Here is a 19,904-nt window from a genome sequence, read left to right on the forward strand (position 1 = left end):
ATAAAAATGTTTAAACAAAAAAAAAAAAGAAATGGGCCATTGAATCAGTACTGTAGAGGTTACTTGGGTAAATCAATCAGGAGCCTGATGTTTTTTTTAAATTTTTTATTTATATTCCAACTTTCAGCACTTCAAAGTGGATGACATTCAGGTACTGTAGTTATTTCTCTATTCATAGTGGGCTCACAATCTGACCCTGAGGCCACAAGGAGTGGTGACAGTGGGATTTAAACCCTGGCTTCCAGCCCACTGCTCTAACCAATGGTCTTTTACAGGCAGCGAGCAGAGGTGTTTCAGGGATGGAGTTGAGGAAGAGCTAGAAGGGCGGAGTCAGCAGAAATTCAAATGTCCCTCGGATACAGCACAAAAGTTGAGCCACACACTTGGAAAATTATTCTTGGTGATGAGCAGGAGTTGTAATTGTTAGTATAATTTGCCTGGTATATTGAGAGAATGTTTTTTTTATTCAGATGATCTTCAGCCTGTCAGCAGGCGGCTGTCTAAGAGCGCAGTGTTCCACTGGCACCAGGAGCTGGAGCTGAGGGGATGAATCCCAGGACCGACGTCTTCACCCTGCTGCTAAGGTTCTGAGAGAGAGAGACTGTAACACTGAGAGAGAGATGCTCGTTTCAGCAGACATTGCACTGCTGCTGAGGATCTGTTAGAGGGATAGAACGGGCTGAGAGAATGAGAGTTGGAATTAGCAGAAAGAGAGAGAGAGAGCTGTTTCAGCTGGGAAGTACGGCTGTGGGGTGACAGGAAAAGGTTGCACAGGACCCTCATATCTGACTGGGAAGGATGCAGCATTTCACTCTGCAGACAAACTGTTAAGTGCCAGTAGTTACTGTTCTTTTTCTTTTTCCTCCTTGCTGTTTCCAGTTTTTCAAGCCTTTTGAGTTAACTGTAAATCCTTTTCTTGTATATAATAACAAACATTCATTTATTAGCACTGTTTGTGAAGGATTAGTGACAGGTGAGTTAGTACTGGGTGTCAGCAGGGTCCTGCACCAAGTCTCTCACAGTTCTTTCAGGTTTTTGTATCAGGTAGAGCTGGAGTAACCAACCAGCATCTGAATCAATGAGGTCTTCTGACCACAGATTGTGCTAATAAATAAACATTTGACTGCTATTTAGTGATTCCTCAGTTGTTATATTTATTCTTTTGTCTTTTCTGGGTGCCTTGTGTAAAGTCTAAGCTCCTCCCAGAGGAGGACCTAGTTTAGGGTAGTGAGTGGACTAAACCATTTGCTATGGCTCACTCGTCTCTGAGAAATCACTGATTATCACTGTGAAGTCCCTGAATACCAACAAAATGTTTCTTCATTTATATTTATAAACTAATAGGTCCATGCAGCGGTGCCGAGAGCAGGAAGTTAGCTGGACTTACCCAGGTACGAGTTCCTGCTGGATAGATCCAAAGACAGTGGAGTAAGTTTATCTCGCTAACTTCAGGGCTGCTACCCATCTAAACATAAGCCCCACACCCGGTCATCTCTTTTTATCCAGGTAAGTTAAGCATTCATTGGCCCACAATTTTAATACTTTGTGGTTTGTCCTGCTAAATTCCAAACTCAGCCGGACAAATCCGCTGACCAAGGACCTTTAAAAGTATTACAGGACACAAAGTGATGTTTGCAAAGGCTCCTTACCTTGTCGTCGTCACTGCAGTCACACCACACACACACGGGATACGGGATGGCAAGGGGAAATCTAATGCACCGGTGCAGAAGTTGCCAGGACGAGCGGAACCAGAAAGAGAAAGAAAGGAGATGTGTGAGCATTTCTCATGTCCTACTTTCCATCTGCGGTACAGGCATTGATCTTGGCTATCACAAAGTTAATTGTGTCCATTTCTGTATACAAGGTAAGGGGCAAGGTTTCAGAAGAGCTGCTGAGTGGCCATAAGCGTTGATTACGTTTATTGGATACATTTTCAGTCACAGCATGGCGGCTGGAAATGTTCCCAAATTTAGTTTAGCCGGTTCAGCACTGAGCAGCTTCCTGAAAACGTACCCCGAGCAGCTCCAGAGGATCTAACCTCACTGAAGGACCTACACCTAAATCTAAAAAAAATACCCACCTCTCCCCTGACCCCAGAGCTTACTCCAGCCCCAGAGCCCACCCTTACCGTGACCCCTGACCTCTCCCCCTCCCGACCCCAGAGGCCCAACCGTCTGATCCCTGACCTCACCCCTCTTCTCCAGTCTTTGACTGCATGTTCCCATCCCCCTCCCCTGGGAGTTGCATACACTGTGGTTATTACCCATGACCTGCTCAGTGATAGAGCACAAGCCTTGGCCATTGTGCATCCCCCAGCAGCTAATTCCTTCCCACAGAGCAATTTCACTGCTCCTTCTTACAAGAATGTCCCTCCAATGGGACTGAGCACCCTCACCATCAATCGGGCCGCACTGCCAGTGAGAGGATGAGGCCTCTAGTTTGTAAAGTGCATAATACTTTACATCTAAAGGCCAGCAAGGTTAGATAATGTGTCTGAACTTAAAATAAATGGAATAACATCAGTTATTCTCTCTCTGCTGCTGGAGCTAGATAAATAACATAAGAAATGCCATTCTGGATCAGACCAAAGGTCCATCAATCCCAGCATCCTGTCTGCAAGAGTGGCCAGTCCAGGTCAGCAGAATCCCAAAGAATGGATTGCTCGCCCTCATTCAATTTCATCTGCCATTTAGATGCATTATTAATACATATTTATCAATAATGTCTCTGTTCACCTTCCTCTCCCTCACCACCTGGAAGGGGAGGGGATTGATAGGGGAGAAGAAGATAAAGGTAAACCCAGGAAACCCGGAGGGCATTTGTTTTACTAGAAATGTAGATTAAATTCACTTCCTTCCCCACCGATGGCAGCTCCTTCTATTCAGTTAAGAAATAATGTTACTTTATTAGGAGCTAAGTTTGATAACTCATTAAGTTTTGCTCCTCACTTCTCTTCTAGCACAAAGATGTGTTTTTATTTTCTTAGGCTAATTTGCAGGCTATCATGGCCTCTCTTACTTCCTGATGAGCCTGCAAGGTGTTCATCTCAGCTGGCATTACTTCCAGTTCCCTCTCCTAGAGAAATTTGTCTGGAGCATGCAAGAGAGAGGGGGTTTTCCTATTTAGCTGCATATTTTGGAATACTCTTCCTCTCTCTTTACACAGTGAGAAAGAATTCAGGATTTCTAGGAAAAGCCTCAAAACCTGGCTCTTTGAAAGAGCCTGTGAAGTTTAATTTCACTCAGATTATTTTGCTCTGGAGATTGTGAGTTTTGTTCATTTCTCTGTTATTGATTTCCTGTTGGATTGTTTGTCATGTTTTCTGTTTAATTATGATTATGATTTATTAGCCTGATTAATCACAAAATCTTACAAAAGGAAATCAATAAATGTACAAAGAATAAAATGAACGGAATTCCCTGCTATAAATAAATGGCCGTAAGGATTGCATCCTGTTAAAACTAGTAACAAAGACATAACCAGGGCTGACAAAGAAGAGGGAAATCCTTTCAGGCTGCATAAAGGGACAGTGAGTGCTGTCAGCATGCTGAAGCACTTCCTGCAACCTGCATGTTTAGCATGAAACACTAACATCTTCTCTAGAAAGCCCCAGAGTTGACCTTGAACTACTTTTTTAAAACATTTTGGACAAGACAGGCAAACGAGAGATAGGACAGTACTTTTCAGGAATATTTGGGAGAAGATGGGGGAAGACTGTAGCTGTAACTTACCGGGTTCTGAAATGGGATTTATGGTGGGAAAAGGGAAGGGCGTCAAGGATGGAAGGGGCAAGGGAGTGGGAGGTTAGGGGAGGGGAAGGTGAGGGAACACATTCATGCACATTCACACAGGGATGGGGATGGGAGTCAGTCAATGGGAGGGGAGGGGGTACAGTCAGTCAAGGGGAGGGGGTACAGTCAGTCAAGGGGAGGGGGTACAGTCAGGGGAGGGGAGGGGGTACAGTCAGTCAAGGGGAGGGGTACAGTCAGGGGAGGGGGTACAGTCAGTCAAGGGGAGGGGTACAGTCAGGGGAGGGGAGGGGGTACAGTCAGTCAATGGGAGGGGAGGGGGTACAGTCAGTCAAGGGGGAGGGGGTACAGTCAGGGGAGGGGAGGGGGTACAGTCAGTCAAGGGGAGGGGTACAGTCAGGGGAGGGGGTACAGTCAGTCAAGGGGAGGGGGTACAGTCAGGGGAGGGGAGGGGGTACAGTCAGTCAGTCGGGACGGGGTACAGTCAGTCGAGGGGAGGGGGTACAGTCAGTCAAGGGGAGGGGTACAGTCAGGGGAGGGGAGGGGGTACAGTCAGGACGGGAGGGGGTACAGTCAGTCAAGGGGAGGGGGTACAGTCAGTCAAGGGGAGGGGAGGGGGTACAGTCAGTCAAGGGGGAGGGGGTACAGTCAGTCAAGGGAAGGGGAGGGGAGGGGGTCCAGTCTTTCGGTCTTCTTCTTTATCTGTTAAAGAAAGGTTCAGACTTTAAAATGTGTAAGGCTGAACGCACATCACCATTATATACAGTAATATAGACAATATTATAGACAATATTATAGACAATAATGAAAGCCATTTCCGGGGGTAAAGCGCTCTTTTATCCACAGAAATGGGCTGTTTGATTACTGTCCATCCTCTACACATGTAAAAGTAGGAGCATATAACAAAGCATGGGCTTTTCCCCGTGTTGTATTTTAAATATTTCTGGTTTGGAGTTCGGACACGGGAGAAAACTATATGCAGAGTTTTCCTTTAACTACGTTCCCTCACAAAAAGCAGGCAGGGGTATTTTTGAGGGGGCAATAAACAAAGCAAATCTAGATGTGTACTTCTGCATTCCTTATCACTGCAAACCTCCAGGTTAAAATTCACATGGGATTGGCCAGACCTTGCATACTTTGATTATTTAGGTCAAGGCTGTGAAACATCCAGACCCAGGCGAGACCCACAGCTCAGTCCCAGGCAGCCACTGCCAGAGCCCCAAACCAGAGGTTCATGGAGGGAGCTTTTGCTCCGTGTCTGACTCCTCCCCCTCCCCCCCATAATCAAATGTTCATGGCAGGAGCGAGCAGGATCTGCTGCCACAGCTTGGGTTCATCTCCCCACCTTGTCCTTGAATTAAATATTCATAAGGACTGGAGAGTGGCACAAGAGCTCCTGCCTCATCCTTGGCTCCTTCCTGCAGCTTCCCAACCCAATAATTCAATGTTCACAGGGAAAACAGGGCAAGAGCCACCCAGAATTAAATATTCATGGCAGGAATGAAGCGCACACATCACATCTCTTCCTTTACCTCCCTGGAATAAACATTCATAGCAGAAGTAAAGCAAAAGCTGCATCAGCTGACACTCGGAGGTTAAACCCTTGCTCACTTGCTTGGATCTTGAAGGTCCTAGCAAGCACTGCAGAGCCCTTGCCTGCTCCTGCACTTGTGCCTCTCTCCTGACAACCTCCCACCCACCAACTGGGTTTCCCAAATACCCTACCACCTGCTCCTTCAGGAGGGTTTTCTGAGGACATTGTGACTCCCTAAACCTGGGGTTTCACAGAATCCAGACAAATAAAGACTGTACACCCAAAACATACAAGAATCACTGAAAAACTCACTTACCTAGGATCCACAGTGCTAATAGACAGAGCTTGTTATGAAGGCAGAACAGTGAACCCAAAGGATTTTAAATAAACTGCATTACAAGCAGGGGAAGAAGAAAAGGAATTTCACAGTAACTGCAACTGGGTTTTAAGTGAACCTTTCTGCAGAGCTGAATGCTGCACCTGTCTCAGTCAGCTGTGAGGGTGCTGATAAGATCAGCTCAGACTGTACAACTGGCTGCGCTTCCTTAGCTTTACAAACTTCCCTGTCTGTCCCTATTAACCCACAGCTCCGTCTCTCTCAGGGACCCTCAGCAGCAATGACTCTATTGCAGTGGTTCTCAACCCTGTCCTGGGGACCCCCCCAGCCAGTTGGATATCTGGCTGAGGGGGTCCCCAGCCAGGATATCCACAATGAATATGCATGAGAGAAAATTTGCATACACTGCCTCCATAACATGCAAATTTTCTCTCATGCATATTCATTGTGGATATCCTGAAAACCCAACTGGCTGGGGGGGTCCCCAGGACAGGGTTGAGAACCACTGCTCTATTGCTAATAAAAGGGAATTTTACATGGGAGGGAAATAATATTAACCACTAAAAGTGTTTTGCTAAAAGAAGAAGTGAGGGAAAGGGAAAGGGGAAACATAATCAAGACAGAGAAAGGGAGGGAAATGTAGAGAACAGCAAAGGCAAGTGGGCAGAGAGGAAAGAGCAAAGGAGAAAAAGTAACATGGAAGGGGGAGAGCAGGAGATAAGGCAGGGAGATTGATGAGAGAGGGAGGAGGGAGAGCAGAGGGAGCATTGGAAGGAGGGGTGGGAGGAGTTTGTACAATATTCAGTTCCAGTTAGAGTTGTTCTGTGCTGCAATCCTCCTCCCCTTTCTCCTCTCGCTTGTAGTTCATTTCCATGTTGAGTCAATGCTCCTCCCTTTCTCCTCTTGCTTGTAGTTCATTTCCATGTTGAGTCAATCCTCCTCCCCTTTCTCCTCTCGCTTGTAGTTCATTTTCATGTTGAGTCAATGCTCCTCCCTTTCTCCTCTTGCTTGTAGTTCATTTCCATGTTGAGTCAATGCTCCTTCCCTTTCTCCTCTCGCTTGTAGTTCATTTCCATGTTGAGTCAATGCTCCTCCCCTTTCTCCTCTTGCTTGTGGTTTACTTCCAGAAGCTTCAGGTCCTTTGGTCTCTTGCTATCCAGAGCCCCAAGCAGCAGAAATGCTCACTGCTTACTGCCACCCTTTGCATAATAGATACCCTGGCAGCTTTGCCTTTTATTATGTCACCTCCTGTCATCATAACATCACAAGAGGGGGGGAGAGACCATGTGAGGCTGATGATGAGGGGAGAGGAGAGGTGGCAGAGGAGGAGCAACTGAATTCAGTTCAATACAAATTAATTAAAATAATCTGAATATAATAAAGAGGAAAGTTGCCCCATGCCTGCATCACCAGCGAGCAACCTGAGCTCCGCCCCTCCCTCGTAGTCTCCAGCTCTGTCTGTATGGAACTTGATTCCTCCCCTCTCACGCTGTGAGAGGGGAGGAATCAAGTGAAGAGCAAGTGAAGAGTGAAGGAGAAGAGCAAGGGGGAAGAGCAAGTGAAAAAATGGAGTGAAAGGGGCTTTGGAAGGGGGGATAAAAAAAAGAGAGGATGGGGTGTGATTCTGCTATCAGAGATCTTAATTACACACTTCCTACACTTCACAGTATTTCCCCAGCCTTGGATTGGCTTTACTGCTAGTAGAATGAATGATCCATGAAATGTCTGTCTCTCGCCCCTGATCCTCTCTGTACTGCATTTTTTCTCTCTTTTCCTGTCTGAGCTCAGTCCTGCTAGCGTCGGGTTGAATCATTTTGAAAAAATCACATATATGGAGGTGGCAGGAGGTTAATGATTATAACCATCATGATATTGGTGCGGGGACACCTATACTCTATATGAAACCTTCTGCTCTTCCTAAAAAATATTTTTTCAGATAAATTTTGTTAAAAGTGTTATTAAGTTTTATTGAAAATGTATTCATACCTTCTTTGGAGTGTAGGTGTTGAAATTGAAAGTTTATCATTGAACTTTTTTTTTTTTTCAAAATGGATAGATGAAATTCAACAAAAAATCATTTCCACAGCAACAGAGCAATATTTTGTTCTTGACCAGTTTAATACCAAATTTAGCCAGACAAATGGAGCCGAATATCGGCCTTTTGAAAAAAATCCCCAAAAGGGTATTCCCCACGTTTATTGTTGTTGGAGAGAGAGGTAATTTACCTTACCAATCCCTGAGTGAGAACTAAAACATCACTTAGAGCCCATTTGTCTGACCACTAGGCTACAACTCCACTCTAGAACCTCTTTCTGTCAGGTTGAATGATAACCTTTTGCATGGGCAGCGGTGTTCAGCAGCATCATCGCACTCTGGAATACTAAAGCTTCTGATAAGCCAGCAGGCACACTTTGCTCTGCATCTGACGCCTTTTGACAATGCGCGCTGGGGTTTGACAAGCCCACAGGAGGGAAATTTCTTCTTCTCCCTTTTCTGTTTCATCTTCAGATTTCAGTTGGGAGGGTTAAGCCGTCCTGTTGACAAAGGGGCAGGGAGTGGACCGCCAAAGCTGCTCGTGCACCACAAAATGTCCTGCCGCTGTGGGACCGATCCTCTAGGCTGCCTCCCTTGCCCCGATATCATCCACCGAGGCAGGGCCCGAAATGTCCCCCGTCACCCGCTATCACGCGTCACCCTGAGCCGGCCTTTTGTGTTGATGTCAGGCTGGGGGAGACAGGCCCTCACTTACTCGCCATGCAAAACAAAGTTCCACTTCTGGTGTCACCTCAGTAACACAGACGCACAGACACCTTTCACTGCCAGAAACTTTGGCGAGTCACATAAAAGCCTGCGGAAAAGACATTAGGAACCTATACGGCAAACGCACTAACTCCCAAAACCGAACCAGCAGCGACTGTACCTGGGAAGGGACAGGACAAGCCAAACACATCCCTCCTGAAACCCTAATCCACACCTCCTATCGGAAAAACAGGACATGCCAGACATATAAAACGGAACCCTCATTGAAACATGATGGGTATAAAAAAAAAACAAAATAAAGAAAATTCCAAAAAAATGAATTAATAAAAAAACAACCACCCACCTAACTTCATGGAATGCCCCCTAGTCCTTCTATTATTCGAACAGAGTCACATCTACTGGTTCAAGAACTCTCATGATCTTAAAGATCTCTATCATATCGAATAATAGAAGGACCAGAGGACACTCCATGAAATTATCAAGTAGCTCATTTAAGACTAATTGGAGAAAATTCTTTTTCACTCAGCGCATAGTTAAGCTCTGGAATTCATTGCCAGAGGATGTGGTTACAGCAGTTAGTGTAACTGGGTTTAAAAGAGGTTTGGATAAGTTCCTAGAGAATAAATCCATAAACTGCTATGACAGTAATTAATAAGCAATAGTAGCTTGTGATCTTTCTAATGTTTGGGTACTTGCCAGGTACTTGTGACTTGGATTGGCCTCTGTTGGAAACAGGATGCTGGGCTTGATGGACCCTTGGTCTGGCCCGGTATGGGATATCTTATGTTCTTATTGCATACAGAGTCTGTCTTGTTGCAGGTTCCAGTCCAGTTTCTGTCCACGTTTCTATTTATACTTTATTCTGTATTTGGCGAGGATCTGTCTGTAGGGTTGCCAACTTTTCGGATTTTCTCCGGACAGCATGGAAATTCAGACTAGTGTCCGGAAGGCAAGAGGGGAACTCAAATATCCAGAGATTGTTCGGATTTTGGCTGTCTACCCAGCGCCTCCGTCTCCTCCAGGGTGTGCCTTCTCCTTCCGCCCAGCACCAGTGCCTCTCCTCTCCTTCCTGCGGAGCTGCTTGTATCGCGGGGGACGCTCCATAGACACGGAGCCCCGTCCGGTTCAAATAGCAAATACGTTTGCCCGCACCACACGAGAGACCAGAGGCGCTGGCAGTGGCCGCAGGAGCAGCATCTCCTTCATCCTGCTGGCGCGGGCTCAGAAACAGAAGTGTGGCGGGCCCGTGCCGGCAGGCTGAAGGAGATGCCATTGCCGAGGTAGGAGCCAGCGGTTAACATCGAGCCATGCGGCTGAAGAGCAACAGAGGGCACCCTGCAGCCCTCCTCGCGACTTTCCCCCGGACCGGCTTCAGGAGTAGCAATTAATCGGGCCTCGTCTTCTGCTGCCACGGGCGCTCGGTCGGGCGGTGCGAGCTGTGTGGTTGGGCCCCACAGCAGTAGGAGACGAGGCCCAATTAAAAGCTGCTCCTGCTGCCGGCCCGGGGAAGGATCGGGAGGAGGGCTGCCGCAGAGGGAAGGATCGGGAGGAGGGCTGCAGCAGAGGGAAGGAGCGGGAGGAGGGCTGCCGAAGAGGGAAGGATCTGGAGGAGAGCTGCCGCAGAGGGAAGGATCGGGAGGAGGGCTGCCGCAGAGGGAAGGATCGGGAGGAGGGCTGCCGCAGAGGAAAACATCACTGATCGTGCAAGAAAAGGGAGGGGGAAGGGAAATGAGCCTGGGGGGGGGGGGGGGGTGTTACAAAGGGAAAAGGGCCTGAGGGGTAGAAAGTATATAGGGAAAGGGGGTGAAAGCATCTGCAGGGAGTCAGAAGAGGGGAGGGGGGAATCTGAAGGGAGGGAGCTGAGAAGAAGGAACAGCCTTGGAAGAAGGGTGAGAAAGTGTAATAACCTTTTATGAAGGGTTAAAAAGGAGGAAAAGCTTTTGAAGAGCAAGAGGGAGTGAGTGAGATGGAAAGACCTAAGGGGACTGGGAAGGAGCTGGAAGGCAGTGGAAGGAGCGTTGCTCTCTTCATTGCTCACTTAGACCGCCAGCCTTCCTTCTCCCTCTGTCACCCCCCTCTCCAGCCCCTTCATTTCCCCCTTTGTCTCGCACTTCTCTCTCACCCACTCCTTAGATCCCCATCTTCACCCTCTCTGCTCATCCTCCCCCAGCCCTCTGACTCTCTCTCACCGGCCCCGGCTCCTTCCCTGTCACTCACCTCTCCCGGCATGGCCCAGCCCCTTTCTTGTCTCTCTCACCTCCCACCTCGACTCCCATTCCCCCCTTTTTACCTCCTCACTAGCCCCATTTCCAAATTCACCTCCTTCACAGACCCCTCTCTTCTGTTTTAGTATTTTGCAGAGTGCAGGAAGGATTACCTTTCTGTTTCTCATCCTCCAGTATCGCACTGCTCATAGAATCTGGCTTCACGTTTTGTTCGCGTGTTTCTGTTTCTGATTTGTGGTCCCTTGCTCTGCGTTAGGCGAGGGTCTGTCCATCTTCTGTACGTGTGACCGAGGGGAGGAATTCTGCTTGTGTGTAGTTCCTGAGTGGGGATCTGTAGCAATCCAGCTTGTTCTTTTTCCCCAACAGGAGGGGCCTTAGTATTCTAGGGCCTGGTGTAATATTTGCAGAGCTGCCTTTTCGTAGCTAGGGTTTTGCTGTTTGAGTCCTGGGAGTTCATAGATTCTGAGGGTCTTTTGTCACGGTTTTATGTTACTTTACAAAGTGTGAGTGGAAGGGAGTGGATGTTGCTCTTCCTGAGGTGACATTACAATTTGAATATAAATTTTGCCGTCTGATAAGTTGTAATGGGAAATGTTCGACCTGCGTTGTGGAGGGAATTTCTGTGGATGTGGTGTGTGTTACAGAACTGGAGGTGCAGGGTTTATATTGAGATTCTGTCCCACTCTGTGTAGACTCCAGACCTCACTCCCATCTAGAACCGATGGTTGAACGATGCTATCAAATAATGACAATGATAGGGGGGACTGAAACTGACAGGGCTTCTTTGTGTAGAGAAAGCCCTTGGGACTTTTTCTTGTAATGTCTATTATAGCTCATTTAAAGGGGCGTGGGGCAGGCATGTTGTGTGGAAATGCCACTTTGACTTGCCCCATTACATACCTAGCTTGCCCTTCTATTACCTTGAGATATCACCTTGCATGGCCCATAGGAGGAAACCCATGGGCTACACTGGCTGAAAGAGGAGACTGCTGCTCCCTGTTTTTCCAGAGGTAGAGGGTTTATGTAGGTGTATGTGGAGGTAAGAGAGTGTGTGTATATAGGGGTAGGGGAGGAGTGCTTATGTGTGTGTGTGGCAGGGGGAAGTGCATGTGTATGAGGAGAAAGCTTGTGCACACAACCTCCAGCACTGCCCTGCCCCTCACCTCTCACTAATCCTCGACATCCTCAGAGCATCTGGAAATCAAATGTTCCTAGGGTTGGAGATTGTTTAATCCTTAGTTTAATAATTGGATGTTGTTTGATGTATCTGCTGTTTTGAATATTTTATTAGTTTTTAGAAAAGTTTAAACAATTTTATGAGTTTTTAATTATTGGATGTTGTTCTATTAATCAGCCGTTTTGAAATATTCATTATTTTATTAGTATTTATTTTATTATTTATTTTTTTTCTATACCGACATTCTTGTAGAGATACAAATCATACCGGTTTACATTTAACTTCAATTTCACTGTGAGGCGGTACAGAGAACTAGTTTAGAAAATCAAAAAAATTTAACAGGAAATGTAACACTCTGGTCTAAGCATAGACTTATAAGATCAAGGGAGATTGTTTAAACATGTCAGATACTAAGCTCATCCAAAACAAGAGAACTAGAAATACTCATGTAGCTAGAAGAAAGTAAAGTTGCATGGAAGGTGAGTTAAATATCCTGAAAGGCTTGGCTAAATAGCCATGTTTTTAGTCTCTTTTTGAAGACAGCTGGGCAGGATTCTTGTCTTAGATCGTGTGGAAGCGCGTTCCAGTGGTGTGGGCCAGCTGTCGAGATGGCACGTTTTCTGATAGAAGTTTTGGCTTGGGGAGCGAATAGTGTGTCTTGGTAGGCACTCCTAATAGGTCTGGAGGAGGTATGTAGTTTTAGCAGAGTGGAGGTATTGAGGACAGTGAGGTTGTGGATAACTTTATGGATAATCGAGAGTACCTTGAATTGTAAATATGATTATACTATTATTGATGTTTTATATTTCTTGATTTTATTTGCTGTATTATGAGGAATGGCGATATTTCTGTTTCCCATTGTTGCACTGCATGCAGAGTCTCTGGCTTGTTGTAGTTTCCAGTTCAGTTTTTGTCTGCCCGTTTCTGTTTCTACTTAAGAACATAAGAAGTTGCCATGCTGGGTCAGACCAAGGGTCCATCAAGCCCAGCATCCTGTTTCCAACAGAGGCCAAACCAGGCCACAAGAACCTGGCAATTACCCAAACACTAAAAGGTAGATTTAAACAAAAAACGTGTGGGCGGCCATATGCATGCAGTTCCTGGTGCGTGCACATGGACGTGCTGATTTTATAACATGCGCACACCGCTGCACGCGTGTTATAAAATCTGATGCCCGCTCGCGACCAGTCACACGTGGGGGGGGGGGGGAATTTTTTTTTAAAATCTGCGCAGCGATGCGATCAGCCCTTTCCCAGTTCTCTATTCCCCTTCCTCTGCAGAGTTTGTTCTGAGGCCGGTGTGTGGGGATCCCTTGAGCCAGCTGCTGCCGAACTGGATGATGCCCCAGGGGGGGTTGAGGGCTATGGACAAAGTGAAGAGGCTGGGGCTGACAGAAGGGTAAGGCAGTTCTAGGTACCGCAGACATTTCTCCGGTTCCCCAAGGTTGTAGTAGTCGTGTTTTATGGGCCTGGTGTTCTCTCCCATTTTATAAATGGAATCTTGGGGATACTTTATATTTTAAAGATTTGAATTTTGTAAAATACAAATGATTTAACAAGATGTCATGTAATTTTATATTCTTAAAGTTTCAAAGTATATTAAAAAAAACGTTTAAAAATCCCATCCAGACAAAAGAATAACTTTAATTAGCATAGTACACAGTCATTTCCAGATGTTGAGTGGGTTCCTCAGGATGTCTCCCTTCATGTCTTCTCTTGGATTCATCGATCTCTGCATAAGAAAATAAAGGACAGACATGACTTGATGTGAGGGTGACTCAGAGTGACAGCGGTCAGGGTTTTCCAGCATTAACATCTCAGAGAGAACAGGGGTGTAAAGCAGCTGCATCAGCTCCTTTCTGCAGCATTCTCGGATGAACTACAGCACCTCGCTGGGACTCAGAGGAGGATGAAGGTGAGGACTGAACATCTCAACACCATCAGATGCATACAATTCTCAGAATGTTGTTTTATGCAACTCACACAAAAATAAAAACCACTTTGTAAACTAACAAATTGTATTTAAATAGGCCTGTGATGTCCAGCACTCGGTTCAAAATATTAATGAGGGTCTTCATACACAGCTACCGTTAATATGGCAAATTTAATTGGTGCTTCGCTATAATCATAGACCTCACTTGAAAGTCCTTACAAAAACGGACAACAGTGAATGCTTCTTAAATAATTTTAAATTACTTTTTTTTTGGCATCTCTGTTATATTTGCAATTAAAAGTGCTTATCATCGCCATCAGAACCCTGCGCTTACCGTGAAGCAGATTATTTTTGAAACTTGGATATGTGGCAGGTTCCGCTAGTGGAATGTTAAATATCGCTTGGAGACTGCTTCATCGAAGGAAACAGCAAGAAGTCAAAGCTATGATAAGTACTTTTAATTGTAAATATAAACAGAAATTTAAAAAATAGGAATTTAAAATGGATTAAGAAGCTCCTTAAGAATAAGAGTGACTCTGTCTGAAACTGATTCCACTGGATCCACTGGAATGCCAATGAAATATGAAAATTAAGGTTTTCTTTAATTTCAATTTAATCAGTGCTGTAATTTTAGAAACATGATGGCAGAAAAAGACCGTACAGCCCATCTTGTCTGCTCATCTCTTCAATTAATTTAGCTTTACAATTCCCATCACTTCCTTAGAGATCCCCTTTGCCCAGGGGCGGATTGGCCTATCGGGGCTTCGGGCATGCCCCGGTGGGCCGGTCATCCCAATCACGTAACATTTCTCCGAGAGCGGAAGCCAGGGCCGGTGGAAGCACTAGGCCTGGGCCTAGGGCGCCACGAGCAGTGGTATCCCCAGGGGAGCCAATGCCCCCGGGCGCAGGGAGGCTCATGCGGCCGCCAGTGGACCTCATCCCACTGGCGGCTGAGCAGCGACACACAGCAGGCAGATCAGCAGGGCCGTGGTGGAGCTCACATCACCACGGCCCGAAGAAAAAGATCGTGTTTAAACGTGCATGCGCTCCTCCTCCTTCCTGCCTGCAGGGCCCCGGAAGTAAACATTGCCGGAGGAGCATCAGCGCATGCAGAAGAGGAGCAGCCGCCGTGGGCCACTGCGAATCCCAAGTCGCAGCGGCCCGAGAAGAGGAAGAGGCCCGGTAGCAGGGCCGCCGCAGCCCGAGAAGATCAGGGCCGCTGCAGAGCCCATCCTGCGGCAACCTGCGAAGAGGAGGCCCAGAGGTGAGAGAGAGGCTGAGGGTCTGTAGAGTGTGTGTGCGTGTGTGTATGAGATGAGTTGAGAGACTGTGTGTGGAAGTGAGGACCTGAATGTTTGCAGAGACAGCATGTGAGAGCCTCTGTGTGTATGAATGATTGTATGAGAGAGCATGTGACAGTGAGAGCCTGTGCTTGAGCAAGACAGCATGAGGAGTGAGAGAGAGCCTGGGTGTGAGTCAGACAGCATGTGCAAGTGAGAGACTGTGTGTATGAATGATTGTATGAGAGTGAGAGCATGTGACAGTGAGAGCCTGTGTGTTGTGAGAGAGAGAAATGCATGTGAGAATGAGAACCTGACTGTGTGTTTGAGAGAAGAAGATGGAGAGAAAAGAAATAGAAAAAAACACAATATTAAAGGAATTGGCAAAAAAATAAGAAAGGGAAGGTGGAAAAAAATAAGAAAGGGAAGGTGGAAAAAAAAAGCCTGTGACCAACTGATTAGAAAACTAAGATCAGACAGCAAAGGTAAAAAAAAAAAATTACTTTTTACTGATTGGCACATGTAATCTTTGGGAATGTGCAAGAGTAGCACTTTCTCTATGCGCATCTCACAATGTACGAGATCAGCATGGAGAAAGTGGAAGCCCACGGGGCCTGCACAGAGGAGGCAGCAGAATGGGCTTCAGTGTCAGTAGCAGCAATCGGCACCTCCCCAATAGCCATGCGGCAGCAGTGACAGTGGCAGCAGAGGAATGAGAGAGGCTCCGAGGTTGCTGGCAAAAGAAAGAGAGGGGGTCTGCCTTTAGTGTGTGCATGTGTATGAATGGGAGTCTGCCTGGGGGTCAGTGTGTGTGTGTGTGTGTGTGTGTGAGAATGACTGGGAGCTTGCCTGGGTGTGTGTGTTTGTGTGTACGTGAGGGAGCCAGTGAGTGTGAGAGCATGAGTGTGTATGAGAAAATCCAGAGGAGTAAGAGTTTATGTATGAGGGGGTGTGTGTGTGTGGAGGGGGGTGTGTGGAGGGGGAGAGAGTGTCTTAGAGCCTGAGAGTGTGTCAGTGTTTGTGAGAGCGAGATGTTATGGTGGGTATAAGAGCATGTATGTGTATGTATGTGACAGTGTATGTGTGAGAGAGAATGGACATGTGAGTATGTGTGAGAGAGAGAGGATAACCTCCTAATCCTGGACAATATCAGGGTGACTGGAAATCAAGAGCTCCCACAGAAGGGGACAGCAAGGGCTTTTTAAAATCCTTATTAGTTTTAATTATTGAATGTTATTTGATGTATGTGCTGTTTTGAAATATTTTATTGGTGGTACGGAAATTTTCAAAAATTTGTAATGAGTTAAATTACTGGAGGTTCTATTCATCAGCAGTTTTGAAATATATATTTTTAGTATGATTTTCCTATTGTGATTGATGTTTTATAGTTCTTGATTTTATTGTTTGATGTTTTATGAGGAATGATGGTATTTTCTGTTTTTCCATTGCTGCATTACATACAGTCTAACTTGTGATTTCCAGTTCAGTTTGTCTGTGCATTTCTGTGTATATTTTATGGTCCCTTTATTCTGTATTTGATGACTCACCAAATTGTATGTGTAATTGGGTACCCATGGGCCAGTATGGAGAAAAATCCCCCGGGCCACTATTTTCCCACAATCCGCCCCTGCCTTTGCCTCTTGACCAATTAGCATTCATCCCTGATCCAAGCCCTGGCCCTGCACAGCCCCTAGCCCCTAATCCTTTGACATTAAGCCTAGCTACGCCCATACCATGCCTCTTTTTGCTCATGGCAATATGGTTTTCAAGATGGAACTGGCCATCCAGCAGGAGCAGCAGCAGCAGCAGCCCTGGGGGACTTGCAGTGGAAGGAAATGATGTGAACTTTTGGTGGGGTGAATTATAGGAGAGGTGCCTGGGTAGAAGAGATGTGTTCCCAGGAGTCACACTGTGGGAAAAGAAAGGGAGCAAGAACCAAAAGTGCTGAAAATGAAACAAAGGAGAGATGCTTGATGCATCCACAAAATGTTGCTAGCGGAATTTATAGGATAATTAAATACAATGAATCCTAGACTAGCAAAGTGAAGATATTTTACAAATATATCATTCATGTGACATACTGCAATCTGAACTCTTAAATGATGTCAGGGGGGATATGATAGAGGTGTTTAAAATCATGAGAGGTCTAGAAAGGGTAGATGTGAATCGGTTTTTTACTCTTTCGGATAAAAGAAAGACTAGGGGGCATTCCATGAAGTTAGCATGTGGCACATTTAAAACTAATCAGAGAAAGTTATTTTTCATTCAATGCACAATTAAACTCTGGAATTTGTTGCCAGAGGATGTGGTTAGTGCAGTTAGTACAGCTGGGTTTAAAAAAAGATTGGATAAGTTCTTGGAGGAGAAGTCCATTACTGCTATTAATTAAGAACATAAGAACATGCCATACTGGGTCAGACCAAGGGTCCATCAAGCCCAGCATCCTGTTTCCAACAGTGGCCAATCCAGGCCATAAGAACCTGGCAAGTACCCAAAAACTAAGTCTATTCCACGTTACCATTGCTAATGGCAGTGGCTATTCTCTAAGAGGTAGATTTAAAAAACATACGCACGCGCGAAGAAAAGTACACCAGATTTTATAAGATACGCGCGTAACCATGCGTATCTTATAAAATCCAGGGTAGGCGCTCGCAAGGCTGCGCAAAATTGGCAGCGGCCTCGGAGGGAACTTTCCTTCCACATCCCCCCACCTTCCCCCCCTTTCCTTCCGCATCCCCCCACCTTCCCCTCCCTTCCCCTATCTACCCCACCCCACAGCCCTACCTAAATCCCCCCCCTCACCTTTGTTGGGCAAGTTACGCCTGCTTCAAGCAGGCGTAACTTGCGCACGCCGCCCCAGCATCCTCCGGCACAGGCCGCAGTGCTGGGGACTCGGGACCACCCTCCCGGCCTGCCCCCGAACCGTCACCACGCCCCGGACACGCCCCCTCCCGCCCCTTTTACGAAACCCCAGGACTTACGCGCATCCCGGGGCTTTGCGTGCGCCGGCGGCCTATGCAAAATAGGCGCGCGAGTGCGCTGCGCGCGTAAATCCGGGAGGATTTACGCATGCAGGGGTTTTATAAAATCTACCCCTAAGTGAACTTAATAGCAGATAATGGACTTCTCCTCCAAGAACTTATCCAATCCTTTTTAAAACACCGCTATACTAACTGCACTAACCACATCCTCTGGCAACAAATTCCAGAGTTTAATTGTGCGATGAGTAAAAAAGAACTTTCTTCGATTAGTTTTAAATGTGCCCCATGCTAACTTCATGGAGTGCCCCCTAGTCTTTCTACTATCCGAAAGAGTAAATAACCGATTCACATCTACCCGTTCTAGACCTCTCATGATTTTAAACATCTCTATCATATCCCCCCTCAGCCATCTCTTCTCCAAGCTGAAAAGTCCTAACCTCTTTAGCCTTTCCTCATAGGGGAGCTGTTCCATTCCCCTTATCATTTTGGTAGCCCTTCTCTGTACCTTCTCCATCGCAATTATATCTTTTTTGAGATGCGGCGACCAGAATTGTACACAGTATTCAAGTTGCGGTCTCACCATGGAGCGATACAGAGGCATTATGGTATTTTCCGTTTTGTTCACCATTCCCTTTCTAATAATTCCCAACATTCTGTTTGCTTTTTTGACTGCCGCAGCACACTGAACCGACGATTTCAATGTGTTATCCACTCTGACGCCTAGATCTCTTTCTTGGGTTGTAGCACCTAATATGGAACCCAACATTGTGTAATTATAGCATGGGTTATTTTTCCCTATATGCATCACCTTGCACTTATCCACATTAAATTTCATCTGCCATTTGGATGCCCAATTTTCCAGTCTCACAAGGTCTTCCTGCAATTTATCACAATCTACTTGTGATTTAACTACTCTGAACAATTTTGTGTCATCTGCAAATTTGATTATCTCACTCGTTGTATTTCTTTCCAGATCATTTATAAATATATTGAAAAGTAAGGGTCCCAATACAGATCCATGAGGCACTCCACTGTCCACTCCCTTCCACTGAGAAAATTGTCCATTTAATCCTACTCTCTGACTTAGAAAATAGCCACTGCTATTACTAGCAATGGTAACATGGGATAGACTTAGTTTTTGGGTAATTGCCAGGTACTTGTAGCCTGGATTGGCCACTATTGGAAACAGAAGCTGGGCTTGATGGACCCTTGGTCTGACCCAGTATGGCATAAACCGGTGTGATATTTCAATTGAGATCGAAGGTCGGTATATAAAAAATAATAAAATAAATAAATAAATAAATAAATGTTCTTATGTGAGCACTCCTGCAAATGGCAAGTCTTCATTTTTGGTGTCTTTGCTTCTTTTCTTTACTCTTACATGTAATGTTCCCAGTGGGATTTTTCACATTTTGTATTATCACAGTGTGGCGATTGGTCTGATCTGTTGTGTTGTGCACTGCACCTAATGCTCAGACTAGGCCTTCAGGCATCTCTAATGGCTGACGATGGACTCCTGTGAGAGACTGCTGCTAACTACTGAATGATTAAAAGATGGAAGCTGCAGGAAGCTGGAAAAGAACAACCCATACAGGCACCCTCCACATCCCACCCCTCAAAGCAGCGCACTCAACTCACACCAGAAGGAGAGCTTTCTCCATTGCTGGTCCCACCCTCTGGAACTCCCTCCCCACCTTCTTACGCCAAGAGACATCCTTTCACAACTTCAAGAAAGGAGTCAAGACATGGCTCTTCCGACAGGCCTACCCCGACACAAACCAAACCTAACATCTCCCCCCTCAGCTCCCCCTGCTCGACCTCTACTACTCCCCCCCTTCTCAGCTCCTCCCTTTTCGGCCTCCTACCTTTCACCCTACCCCTCCGCTCGACTTTTCCCTCTTCTCCTCCCTTTCAGCCTCTCCCCTTATC

General features: G+C 46.1%; 1 long non-coding RNA gene across 2 annotated transcripts; it reads left to right on the top strand.

The window, feature by feature from the left end:
• Positions 1-673: 673 nt before the first annotated feature.
• LOC115093446 lies at positions 674-19,574 on the top strand. Of its 2 annotated transcripts, XR_003857314.1 has the most exons (4): positions 674-826; positions 1,345-1,506; positions 13,063-13,180; positions 19,402-19,574. It is a non-coding gene; the product is annotated as an uncharacterized LOC115093446 (long non-coding RNA). The 2 variants fall into 2 exon arrangements; XR_003857313.1 differs by having other exon boundaries at positions 674-1,506.
• The last annotated feature ends 330 nt before the right edge of the window (positions 19,575-19,904 follow it).

The sequence above is a fragment of the Rhinatrema bivittatum genome, chromosome 6, assembly GCF_901001135.1.
Source record: "Rhinatrema bivittatum chromosome 6, aRhiBiv1.1, whole genome shotgun sequence".
Taxonomy (NCBI): domain Eukaryota; kingdom Metazoa; phylum Chordata; class Amphibia; order Gymnophiona; family Rhinatrematidae; genus Rhinatrema; species Rhinatrema bivittatum.